This window comes from Myxocyprinus asiaticus, chromosome 47, assembly GCF_019703515.2.
Source record: "Myxocyprinus asiaticus isolate MX2 ecotype Aquarium Trade chromosome 47, UBuf_Myxa_2, whole genome shotgun sequence".
In the NCBI taxonomy this organism is placed as follows: Eukaryota; Metazoa; Chordata; class Actinopteri; order Cypriniformes; family Catostomidae; genus Myxocyprinus; species Myxocyprinus asiaticus.
Genome location: NC_059390.1, coordinates 21,910,043 through 21,923,037, shown reverse-complemented (window position 1 = coordinate 21,923,037; position 12,995 = coordinate 21,910,043).

Sequence of the window (12,995 nt, the reverse complement as noted above, 5' to 3'; positions counted from 1 at the left end):
GATGCGAATGAGGTTGTAAGCATGGCACAAATCCAGTTTGGTGAAGACCTTGGTATCCCATAGCTGTTGGAGTGCTGCTAGCACTAGCGGAAGAGGATAGGGAAACTTGAAGGTAATGGCTTTTAAGCCTCTATAGTCAATGCAGGGGCGGAGTCCGCCATCTTTCTTTGCCACAGTGAAGAAGCCAGCTGCCACTGGTGAGGTGGAGGGCTGGATGAAACCCACCTGTAGTGCTTCTTCAATGTAATCCTCCATGGCTTGGGTTTCAGGGATAGATACGGCTCTTAGGCTCTTATATCTATAGACATGGATGTTCATTAATGAATGAATAGAATACAACAGGCATATTGTTTTACTCACAGACTAAAAGATGTTTATTTGTGTACAGCAGAGTTAAAACAGATGTGGCTTATTTGTTGCGTTTATTTCATGAAAATAAACAGAATATGAACTGTTGCACATAATTACTTAATGCAGGTGCTCCCAAATAAGGCCAAATACGTGATTAGATGTGTAGATCCTGAGGTGAGTAATCTTCATGGAGTGTGTCTTGATATGTTGTTGAGCGGCTGAAGGGAAGTTGGGCGGCTGCTCCCAGGTCATAATGCCTGGCGGATGCAACCTCTATCAGTGAGACTTATAAAGAGATGTGACTTGTGTGTTTCTCTCTCTCTCTCTCTCTCTCTCTCTCAACAACACAATTTTGACCAGGAGCGATTTATATTCATGTGCAACATTGTTTTCAGAAAATGGTAGTGCCTTCTCCTGGACATGCATATCTGTTTAATTATGGCATGCCACACACAGAGGTGCAAGTGTTGTTAAAGGGATAGTTCACTCCAAAATGAAAATTCTCTCACGATTTACTCATCCTCCTGGCATCCCAGATGTGTATGACTTTCTCTCTTCTGCTGAACACAAAGATTTTTAGAGGAATATCTCAGCTCTGTAGGTCCATACAATGCAAGTGAATGGGTGCCAAAATTTTTCAGCTCATCAAGGACATCAAGATACATGTCGGACATCTTATACAACTAATTATTTAAAAAAAAGTAGAAAAAAACTATATTTCGCATTATTTTAATTAAAAATATATTTTTGTTTCTATGAGAGTGGAATTATTTTGCAGTTATTTAGCATGACTGCTGTGTGCATTTTTCATTTCCCTTTTTGATTTGTAACTAGTAGCCCCTAATAAACATGCAAAAAAAATAAAAAAATAAAAAAATTAGCAAATAGCTTTTCTTAAAAATGTGTCCTTATATGGGGACAGTGGGATTTAGTTGTCAAATGTTAAATGTTAAAATAAAATTCTGAATCTAAATACTGATTACCATTATCCCAGGTCTGCCAATTCTTCAATAGTTTGTTAAAAAATATATGTTCAATAATGTGTAATAAAGTTTGCTGAAAACATCTGCCCAGATAAGAAGCAAGGGTTTGTCTTGCTCGCAACACTATTGCATGGAGAAATGGAGGAATCCAATATCAAAAGACAAGTGACTGAACAAAGTCGTAGTTTTGATAATTTGTCTTTCACCTGTGATGAGAGCACCAATATTGCAGACACTGCAGGGCCAGACACTAGGTGTGGATTTATTGCAATGTGTATCTTCAACTATTGATAACATGAAACTGCTGTGGGGAAAAACTAAGTGGAATCGCCACTGATAGGGCGCCTGCATAGAAGTGGATTTATTACGTTGTTGTGCAACAGCAAGCAAGGAGCAATGCCATTAAACTTAATGCGCCAACAAGTGCAGTGCGCCAAATGTCTGCAATTCGATCACTTTGTCACCGGTGGTGAAAACCATTGACTTTTTTTCATGCCAGAGCCCTGTACCTCCGCCAGTTTCAGCAATTTCTCTCTGAAATGGAGGTGCACAATGGAGATGTAATGTATCACAATGATGTTAGATGGCTCAGCCGAGGGATTGCACTGCGTTTTTTCTCTCTTAGGATGGAGATAGGCCCGTTTTTGGATAAAAAAGGGTCATGCTACGAAAGAACTGTCAGATCCTAAGTGGCTGGCAGATTTGGCGTTTTTATTGACGATAACAAGCACCTGAGTGCATTAAACATCCGCCTTCAAAGGAAAGATGAAATGATGAGTCAGTTGTATGCACATATTAAGGCGTTTTAAGGCTAAACTTCAATTGTTCAGAAGACACTTGTCACAGAGTGAACCCAACGCCTCACATTTCAACACTCTGTGTCCCACAGGCAATATTTGGGCATGTGGGAAAGTATGTGAAAGTGATTGAATCTTTCTCTGATGAGTTCAGCATGCGTATTTTACCATGATTGAGCAAGATGTGTTCACAGCACTTTGACTCTGGCCCCCTTTAAAAGAAAATGTTGGACACATGATGTAAGAAATTTTTTTTCTCTTGGAAAGGACTAAACTTAAACTAACACATATGAGATATTTTAGATGGAAAGCAACACCAGTGTTGAGAACTTATTTTCCTGGTTGCCTAAAATATAAAATATCTTATTGGACAGACTTTAAAAGGGTTGTATAATCCACACATCTGCTTTTCCTGAGAACACTTAGCAAGCACATGTAAAGCAGTCTTTGTTTAATGATTTATCGCCTTGTTAATCAATAAGTCATGGCCTCTAATTGCAAGACCATAAAAGATTTAAAAAGTACATGATTACACCTACTATACAGGTTACAGTACACTCAACATCTGGGTGATCTTGAGCCAGTAGTGACAAATTGTTCATGCCAAAATTTTGCTTCAAGTTCACGACATTTGCCTCAAATTTGCCATTAATTAACCACAAGTTTGCTGCAAAGTTATCTGCCTCAGTATCACTATATGTTTATGAAAACCGCTTCTGCTCTGGAAAATGAACTGTCAGCCTGTTTGCTGATGTATGTAAATAAACACAATATAGATGCACAAGAAAATGTGTTTTCAACCGTTTCATCCATTATGGGGTAACTGTCAAAAAGAATAAATGTTATTTGGAAAGTTTGCCATGTAAGGGGAATGAGGATGAAACGAGGCAGACACAATATAATAATTAACTCTTAGCAAAATGCTGTCTTAATAGCAGTCACATGCTGAATGTCGTGATGAAAGACACTTCAAGATTAACATCCTTAGCTTGACTTAGAATGCAGTAGCTCCACATTCACTAGAAAACTGTCCGGCCATGAAATTGATAGGCTGTTTGCATAGGCTTTTAGATGCATGGCTTTTAGTTACCTTATACTCTGCTTTGGCAAAATAATTCTCTAGCAACCAGCTAGAGCACCCTAACTGCTTTGCAACACCCTGGCAACAACCAAGCATTGAATATATATATATATATATATATATATATATATATATATATATATATATATAGATATGTATATAATTTTTATTTTATTTTTTTCTGCAAGTACATAGTCACACAGACGACACACAGAAAAATGGCACCAACAAACAATCATGTGTGGCATGATAAATTATTGTTTGTGGTCGTGTGATGGACACATTTACATTCCATGTAGCCAGACTGGTGAGAAAAGATCTGTCCTAGTAGACTAAATCTAATTTAAACAAAGAAAAGCAACATTTCTGGAATGGAACAATACAGTAATAATTTATGTATTTTAACACAAAATCAATTTGTTGTATAACTGCAGGGAGGCATTGCAACATCCAAGAGCATGATTTTGTTCCTGGATGGACTTCAGTTGATTTTGGAACAACATTACTGTCAAACAAACAAAGTAAAGTCCACACTAAATCAGTTTACTGTTTTCCATATTGTCATGAATATCACCAGAAGTAGGAGATGAGAGCTGTTGGCATGCTGCAGGCTGGCATGTGCCAGTGTTTCAGACACTGTGAACAGCTTCAATAGGTTCAGAAAGCAGAAAAGCTTTCAGAAGACAAACAGGACAAATGTCTGTCCAAGACCTGGAAGTACTCAAGTGAGCACACCAGAAGAGACCCGACATGTCAGACGGATCCAGAGACGTGACCGTCTGCCTGCCATGGGACAACAATTTATTTGTTCAGTTGATTTGTTGTGCCATTTTGTTTTCCCATTTTGTCCTTTGATAAATGTCCTGAATTTTCCTTCAGGAATCAATAAAGTATGTCTGTCTGTTTTTCTTTATTGTTATTTCAGAAACAAAGGCTTTCATTTCAGTCCAATGAGTTCTGCATTTTAATTTGTCAGCAGTGTATCAGATCTATGCCAGCATTTCATTCTTATCATTATTGCAAAATATATCAAATGCCTATGAAACTGTTGCACACTGATTTATGTTTCATGTCGAGACTACCAACATGTTTCAAACAAACATTTCAAAAAGACAAGAAACTACAAGATAGATGAGAGATTTTTCTGCAGATGGTTTTATGGAGATTTTTTAGGAAATAATTGTGGAATTAGTTTCTCTCAATATGTTAGAGGAACAGAGATATTCAATATTTTTCAGTTATGTTACACACATGCTCCCTCTCACCTCCCCAACGACAACAACATCTTCAGAAGATGCAAACTCAAAAAGAGTAAAAGGAAAGAATATAAGCCGAGGCACAGAGACCTGGTTATAGATGAGTTATAAAAGAGACCTTGTTATAAATGAGTTATGTGTTATAAAAGCCTGATTTTTGCATTGTCGAACTAGTCTTCATTTCTCTGTCCAAGTGCATGACACTGTGCAAAATCGAATAGGTGAAGAAAGGACGTCAGCTGAGGTAGTGATGTAGATGTTTTCCGGTTGACCTTTTTCCAGTTAAAGAGTTAGTTCACACAAAAATGAAAATTCTCTCATGATTTACTTACCTTTAAGCCATCTCAGATGTTTATGACTTTCATTCTTCAGCAGAACCGAAGTGAAGATTTTTATAGGCAGATTTTAGCCTATACATGACTCCAGTCAATCAATGAGTATCTTCTGAAGCAAATCGATCGATGTTGTGTACAAAGCGCATGCTTCCGACTTCTCGCGTGAACGCGCCATTGCACTTATGTCACGCGTCGGTAACATGATGCCTCGACTGCTGGCAGGAAGCGATTTTTAAAAGTTAATACATTTTTAATTATGATTTATTTTTACACAAACTTAACGATTGAGTTCAGAAGACATTAATTGATCGACTGGAGTCGTGTGGATTACTTTTATGCTGCCTAAATATGCCTTTTGGACCATCAAACAGCCAGCAGCCTGATGGCACTCGTTTACTTGCATTTTATGGACAAACAGAGCTAAAATGGGCTGATAAAATTCTCCGCTTTGGTTCTGCTGAAGAAGGAAAGTCATAAACATCTGGGATGGCTTAAAAGTAAGAAAATCATGAGAGAATTTAGATTTTTGGGTGAAATAACCCTTTAATATAGTAGTGCATCCGAGAAGTCAGCTAGCTAGCTTGTCAACAGTGAGACGCAAAGAACAGGCAGAAAGAACTTTGGAAACTTTATAGCAATGTGCATTTCTTACATTCTTTATGGCTTGATTTTGGTGCAGACCAGATAGGATGTATGTTATCCGTTGTACTTATGGTGATGTCCAAAAGCAGAAGACGACACAATTTACTCCTTGATTGTTTTAATTATATGAGCTCAACTTTGCTTCACTTAGACATTATCCTTATAAACTCTGTTTAAAGTGTACTAATAACATTAATACTGAGGAAAGATATTGCGAATAAATGGACTATTAAGAAAATATATGCTTTGTCTATCTTTTCCTTGCAATCGCTAGTATTTGTTGTCTGTATTGAACAGTTCTTCATCTGTAGCTGTCATTTGCTTTAGGCTGCATATTCAATCAAAATCATGCTTTCTGCCTCTATGAATGGAATCCAAATGAGATTAGTAAAATTAGCATCATAACCACTCTATGATCATTGAAAGATATATTCAGTAAATAATGTGTAATTTGTTATGTTTACATGCTGTATTCATGGCATTAATGCTAATGCAAGCATGCTAACCTTGGACATAGTATGCAACTGTTACCCTCTTTTAATGTATTTTTTTTATGGAATTTGTGAAAATAGTCCTCGTAAGACCATGAAAAAATATTTTATTTTTTATTTTATTTTATTTTTTTATAGTTTTTCTAAAGTTTTTTTTAAAATGAAATAAAAGGTGAATTCCAAATAAATGTTATGTTTGAGTCCTGCACCATTCAGCCCTCCAAAGCAGTGGATGGTAAAGTCTTCATAGGGAATAGGGCATAGGGATGATCACTTCTCAATGAAACACACCCAGTGTTGTTGTTGTTGTTGCTTTTCTTCTTCTCTGCTTTGTGTTGCGTTCATTTCTGGGTTAAATAAATGTAGCTGAGCATGCACATAATGCCGAGGCCTATTGTGGTTTATGCGATTTATGTATACAGGTGCATCTCAATAAATTAGAATGTCGTGGAAAAGTTAATTTATTTCAGTAATTCAACTCAAATTGTGAAACTCATGTATTAAATAAATTCAATGCACACAGACTGAAGTAGTTTAAGTCTTTGGTTCTTTTAATTGTGATGATTTTGGCTCACATTTAACAAAAACCCACCAATTCACTATCTCAAAAAGTTAGAATACATCATAAGACCAATAAAAAAAACATTTTTAGTGAATTGTTGGCCTTCTGGAAAGTATGTTCATTTACTGTATATGTACTCAATACTTGGTAGGGGCTCCTATTGCTTTAATTACTGCCTCAATTCGGCGTGGCATGGAGGTGATCAGTTTGTGGCACTGCTGAGGTGGTATGGAAGCCCAGGTTTCTTTGACAGTGGCCTTCAGCTCATCTGCATTTTTTGGTCTCTTGTTTCTCATTTTCCTCTTGATAATACCCCACAGATTCTCTATGGGGTTCAGGTCTGGTGAGTTTGCTGGCCAGTCAAGCACACCAACACCATGGTCATTTAACCAACTTTTGGTGCTTTTGGCAGTGTGGGCAGGTGCCAAATCCTGCTGGAAAATGAAATCAGCATCTTTAAAAAGCTGGTCAGCAGAAGGTAGCATGAAGTGCTCCAAAATTTCTTGGTAAACGGGTGCAGTGACTTTGGTTTTCAAAAAACACAATGGACCAACACCAGCAGATGACATTGCACCCCAAATCATCACAGACTGTGGAAACTTAACACTGGACTTCAAGCAACTTGGGCTATGAGCTTCTCCACCCTTCCTCCAGACTCTAGGACCTTGGTTTCCAAATGAAATACAAAACTTGCTCTCATCTGAAAAGAGGACTTTGGACCACTGGGCAACAGTCCAGTTCTTCTTCTCCTTAGCCCAGGTAAGACGCCTCTGACGTTGTCTGTGGTTCAGGAGTGGCTTAACAAGAGGAATACGACAACTGTAGCCAAATTCCTTGACATGTCTGTGTGTGGTGGCTCTTGATGCCTTGACCCCAGCCTCAGTCCATTCCTTGTGAAGTTCACCCAAATTCTTGAATTGATTTTGCTTGACAATCATAAGGCTGCGGTTCTCTTGGTTGGTTGTGCCAACCACACTTTTTCCTTCCACTCAACTTTCTGTTAACATGCTTGGATACAGCACTCTGTGAACAGCCAGCTTCTTTGGCAATGAATGTTTGTGGCTTACCCTCCTTGTGAAGGGTGTCAATGATTGTCTTCTGGACAACTGTCAGATCAGCAGTCTTCCCCATGATTGTGTAGCCTAGTGAACTAAACCGAGAGACCATTTTGAAGGCTCAGGAAACCTTTGCAGGTGTTTTGAGTTGATTAGCTGATTGGCATGTCACCATTTTCTAATTTTTTGAGATAGTGAATTGGTGGGTTTTTGTTAAATGTGAGCCAAAATCATCACAATTAAAAGAACCAAAGACTTAAACTGCTTCAGTCTGTGTGCATTGAATTTATTTAATACACGAGTTTCACAATTTGAGTTGAATTACTGAAATAAATTAACTTTTCCACGACATTCTAATTTATTGAGATGCACCTGTATACATGCTAGACAAAACCGATCTACAAATGGAATTTTCTAGGTCTGTTCATTCAGTTTCACAAAAAAAACAACTGTAGTGCATGTAAAGTGCATGTAAACTGAGTCAGTTAATACCGGTTTCCTTCTAACCGTACAAAAATTTAGAGTTCTGGCAAACTTGATGCAAACTTGCCGCAAATTCGCCACTCATTATTTTCATAAGCAAATGAGCTTTGCGACAAACTCTTCATTGTTGCCAAAGGTTTGCTGCAGGTTCACCACTACTGCTGAGGAGCTGCAAACTTTTGGCAAATATTTGTGGCAAATAATAACCACATTTGCATCCTTGCATTTTGTAAGGATCCACATACAGTACATGTTTACACACAACCAATACATCATAAAGAAGTGACCAACTAGATAAATGGGGGAAAGGTGATTCCTAAACTGTAATGTGAAACTGTACTTCAGTTTTATTAGCTATTGATTATTATTAATTTGATTATTATTAATTACCTATACAATGTATGTAATCAAATATGGAGGGAATTGTTGGAGTCCGTTGTTAAAAAAAATAAATAAATAAAAAACGAATTTTGATGTACCATTAATCTGAATACTGGGGGGAACTTGTCCCTCTAAATGTCTATGGTGGTTAAAGCAACAGTTCTGAGATGAAAATGTATTTTGAGTCTATTGAACTGTCTCTTTGTATGGGAACTTGGGAGTCAATTTGGGAATATGGCGTTTGTAGAGAACCATGGCCAGTTCTGTTTTTGTGTGTGTATATGTGCTTTTTTTTTCTCCCCAATGTGGAATTCCCAATGCGCTCTAAGTTCTCGTGGTGGCGTAGGCACAAATCTCAGATGCCTCCAAGTCTGAGATCTTATCGCGTGGCTTGTTGAGCGCGTTACCGCGGAGACGTTGCGTGTGTGGAGGCCCACGCTATTCTCTGTGGTATCCACGCACAACTTACCACGTGCCCCACTGAGAGCGAGAACCAAATTATAGGGACCACGAGGAGGTTCCCCCATGTGACTCTACCCTCCCTAGCAACCGGGCCAATTTGGTTGCTTAGGAGACCTGGCTGGAATCACTCAGCACACTCTGGATTTGAACTCACGACTCCAGGGGTGGTAGTCAGCGTCAATACTTGCTGAGCTATCCAGGCCCCTGTTTTGTTGTGTTATGTTGTGACAATAAATAAAAATAATAATAATAATAATTTTAAGTCATGTCTGAAATCTCATCTCTTTGCACTGGGCTGGCATTTGAGTCTGACAAATAAAATGTAGGACACAGTTTTGGAGAGTTTGTATTTTAGATTACTGGTGTTTGTTTATGTGTTAATTTAGAAATGTTGTTTTGTTTTAAATTTTATTACTGTGAAGCACTTTGGTCAACTCTGTTGTTTCAAATACTATATAAATAGTGTAGTTGAGATTAAAGCAAAAATGCTATGATTTAATTGTATAAATAAATATATAGTGTACATTTATATATATATATATATAAAAGTTCTTGTACTAGAGCGGACGAAGAATGAGAACATGATATTGTGCCCTGTTTCTGTCTGAAAACATGATGTCACAGTGCCCTCATGTGGTGGAACTCATCTTGGCCACATCAACAAGGTACAAGAGGTCGTGCTAATGTGAATAGGCATATAGTGTTTTTTTTTACATGTTTTATACGGTTATTAAATAACATTTTATAATACAGTTTTATTTATAATTTTATACAGTAACATATTTCAAAATGAATATTAAGGACACAATTTAAGCTATTTTTTCCCCGACCTATCCAGTGCTCAGTGGCACAGCAGTCCGTGAGGGAATTTTCCAGGGAGGCTAATATTTAAATCAATATTTGATATTTTAATGGGATATGTTCATTAATGAATTACATAATATCTACTCATCAATGTGAACAGTAACTGCATATTCCTCTCGTTGAGTCGAATTTATATATGATCCTGTCTTTCAGTCTTTCACTTGTTTTGAGATAATTAAATAATTTGGATTTCACAGATATTTTGAGTTGAAAGATCCTCTTCACGTGTTAAACGTAATCAGTCTTGATGACACCTAATGACCCCCTTTTACCTTTTTTTTGGAAACATTTTAGACTGAAGCAAAGGACGTTGCATCATTTGAATATCCATTCTGATTGGTCAGTTTACTAATGACTACTATCAGTAAACTGTTTACAAACAGTTTAGAAAAAATACAAAAAGAAGAAGTCTTAAAGGAATATTCCAGGTTCAATACAAGCTATGCTCAGTCAACAGCATTAGTGGCATAATGCTGATTACCTCAAAAAAGTATTTCTTTTTTTCTTTAAAAAAAGCACAAATCTGGGTTACAGTGAAGCTCTTACATTGGAAGTGAATGGGGCCATTCCGTAAACATTGTAATACTCGCCGTTTCGAAAGTAAAGCCACAAAACGAATACAATATTTTAATATGATTTTAGTGCAATAAAACCACTTACAAATCTTTTTTGTGAAAAGTTATAGCCACTTTTACAACTTTGTTGCCTTGATAACGTAATGGTGTAAACCCTAAAACAGCCATAAACTACAATTTAAACAACTTTACAGCTCAAATAATACATGAGTTTAAACAGAAGAATTAATGTAAGTGCTTTTATAAAAATTATAAGCTTCACATTTCTGCTTTTAACCCCTCCAAAAATTGGCCCCTTTTACCTCCATTATAAGTGCCTCACTGTAACCTCTATTTTTGCTTTTTTTTAAAGAAAAGAATGGACGAGTCCAACTTAATTTTTGTGAGAATCAACATTATGCCTTAAATGCTGTCGATTGACCTTAATTTGTACTGAACCCAGAATATTATTTCAATCTTAAATCTTAAAGGTCACTGAAAATACCTTATCATTCTCTTCAAAGAGCTTCCCGTATGAGTTTCTCAAATCTCTGGCACGACTGCACACTTTGATTCGAGAAAATACTTTTATCCATCTTCAAAGCAGAGTAATTCAGAAATATTTAAGACAAGTCCCACACAACAGAGTGTGTTGTGTGAAATTCTGTTCATGAGTCCTTTGAGATTCAGGTTCAAATCCCACCAGTAACACACGTAAGATTACTGAGGCAGAAAAAGGGAAGATCTCCTGAGAACTGATTTAGAATTATTTAAAACAAGTACCGGACAGAAACCAAGATATTCCAGCAAGCGTAAGAGCACACCCTGGAGATGGATGGGGTTGCAGCTTGAGCTGAGGCACTAGCACTAGACTGAATTCCTGCCAACCAATGCCAAAACACTTTCAGCCAAGCTGCTTTTTAATTTTAGATTTATGCATAAGAAGGTCATAAATGGAATAACTGAGGGATTCAAAGGAGCCCATTAGACTGTTGAAACCTTGGAAAGACAAACTGCTACTGATGTTGTGACTGGAATTAGTCATGCCTATCAGGTACCACTGCAGATCCAAGAGCAGTCAAGGGCAGGTGAGCGTAAACATAGCTGTGGAGGAAAACGTAGCAGCATTATTGTTTGTCAATTACTGAAGGAACACCAACAGTGTGTACAGAGTCAGAATGCTAAAGATGAGTTCAAGGTCTTAAGAGGTCAGGTCTGTTACATATAGGCATATCAAGAGAATGAACATAGGCTTTTTGATGGTTTTTGCCATATTCGATAAGTTCTGGTCAAAAGAGATGGAAAAAACATGTTTCGAATGGAGTGTCTCTGTGAATTAAAATGACATTTGTAAGGAAGATAGAGGGTAGAGAGCTCCAAGTGTTGCAAGCTCCGAATATGAGTGTAACAGGTATGAAAAGTGTATTTAATACACACATTTTCTTATATAGAATTACACAAAATGTTAAATGTATACCTGATGTTCCTGTCGATGTGTGTTTCCCCTTTAATTCTGTGGCATTCTGTGGTCAATATATTTCCTGTCTTAGCTCCTCCCCTTCCCTTTCTGATTTGTATGGGAATGTGATAGGTATGTTCATGCTGAGCTGTGATTAATCTAATTTCATCTTTGCTTTAAAAATAACTTTTATATGTATTTACTTTTAATTCATGTTTATATCATCTTATTGTTCCCATATATTTGATTATTTTCTTCTTTTGACTTGATTTAAGCTATATTTTGTTTTCTGACTGTTGAGTGAACTTGAATCATATGTTCCTCTGATTCCACCATTTTTATTTTACAGATATCAGGGCGAACTCACAGATATAAAGACTGTATTTATTTTAATCTCATCAGAGTAAATGGCGAGTTGACACAACAACAGATGTTGAGAGTCTCATTATTCCATCAAACACACAATACAGAGACAATACCGGTTACAATTGGTGCCGTGAACATTTCGGAACATTCTGGAGGTGTGTGTGGCGGCTTGCCAGCTTTGGTGCTCTTCCCTCCAGTATCTTCCCCATCGGTGTTACGACCGTTTCACATATGATCCGTTTGCAGTACGTATGCAGTGCATGCACGGTGCGGAAGCAGCATGCACTGTTTGTGCTTTCACATAAGACGTGTTTGATCAGCAGTGTTGGCATTGTTCAAGATTCTCTCAAAGAAGATAAAGATGTACAAGAAAACTTTGTTAACAGCTGCAAGTTATTACCAGACAAAACTGTGTTTTATGTAGGGTCCCAGAGAGTCAATGAAGCAAGTGAGTTGTTTTAAGCTCCAGTGACAGACTTTGGCCAGTCCACATTGAAGGGGTTACTGGATTCTGGAAGTATGTCTCGCACTCTTAGTGAAGAGGGTAAGTCCAAGCTGCAAGCTGATGGTGTTCTTCCAAATCCTCAAGCGGTTCCCAGTAATGTGGTGCTGGATAGCTGTGGTGGCCTTACAATTCAGCCGAAGTGTACAAACGATTTGGAAGTTTAGGTCTATGGTTTTAAGTTTATCATTCCAACTCTAGTGGTACCTGGACAAAGAGATGAGTTTTTCAATGGAAGTAATGTAATCAGATGTATTCTACAGAAGATGAAATCGAATACCAGGTATTGGGAGCTTGTTTCCTGTGACAACTGTAACCCTGAAAGTGAGCAATTCCTTGAGCTTTTGAGTGGTATCTCATGATGGTCTGGG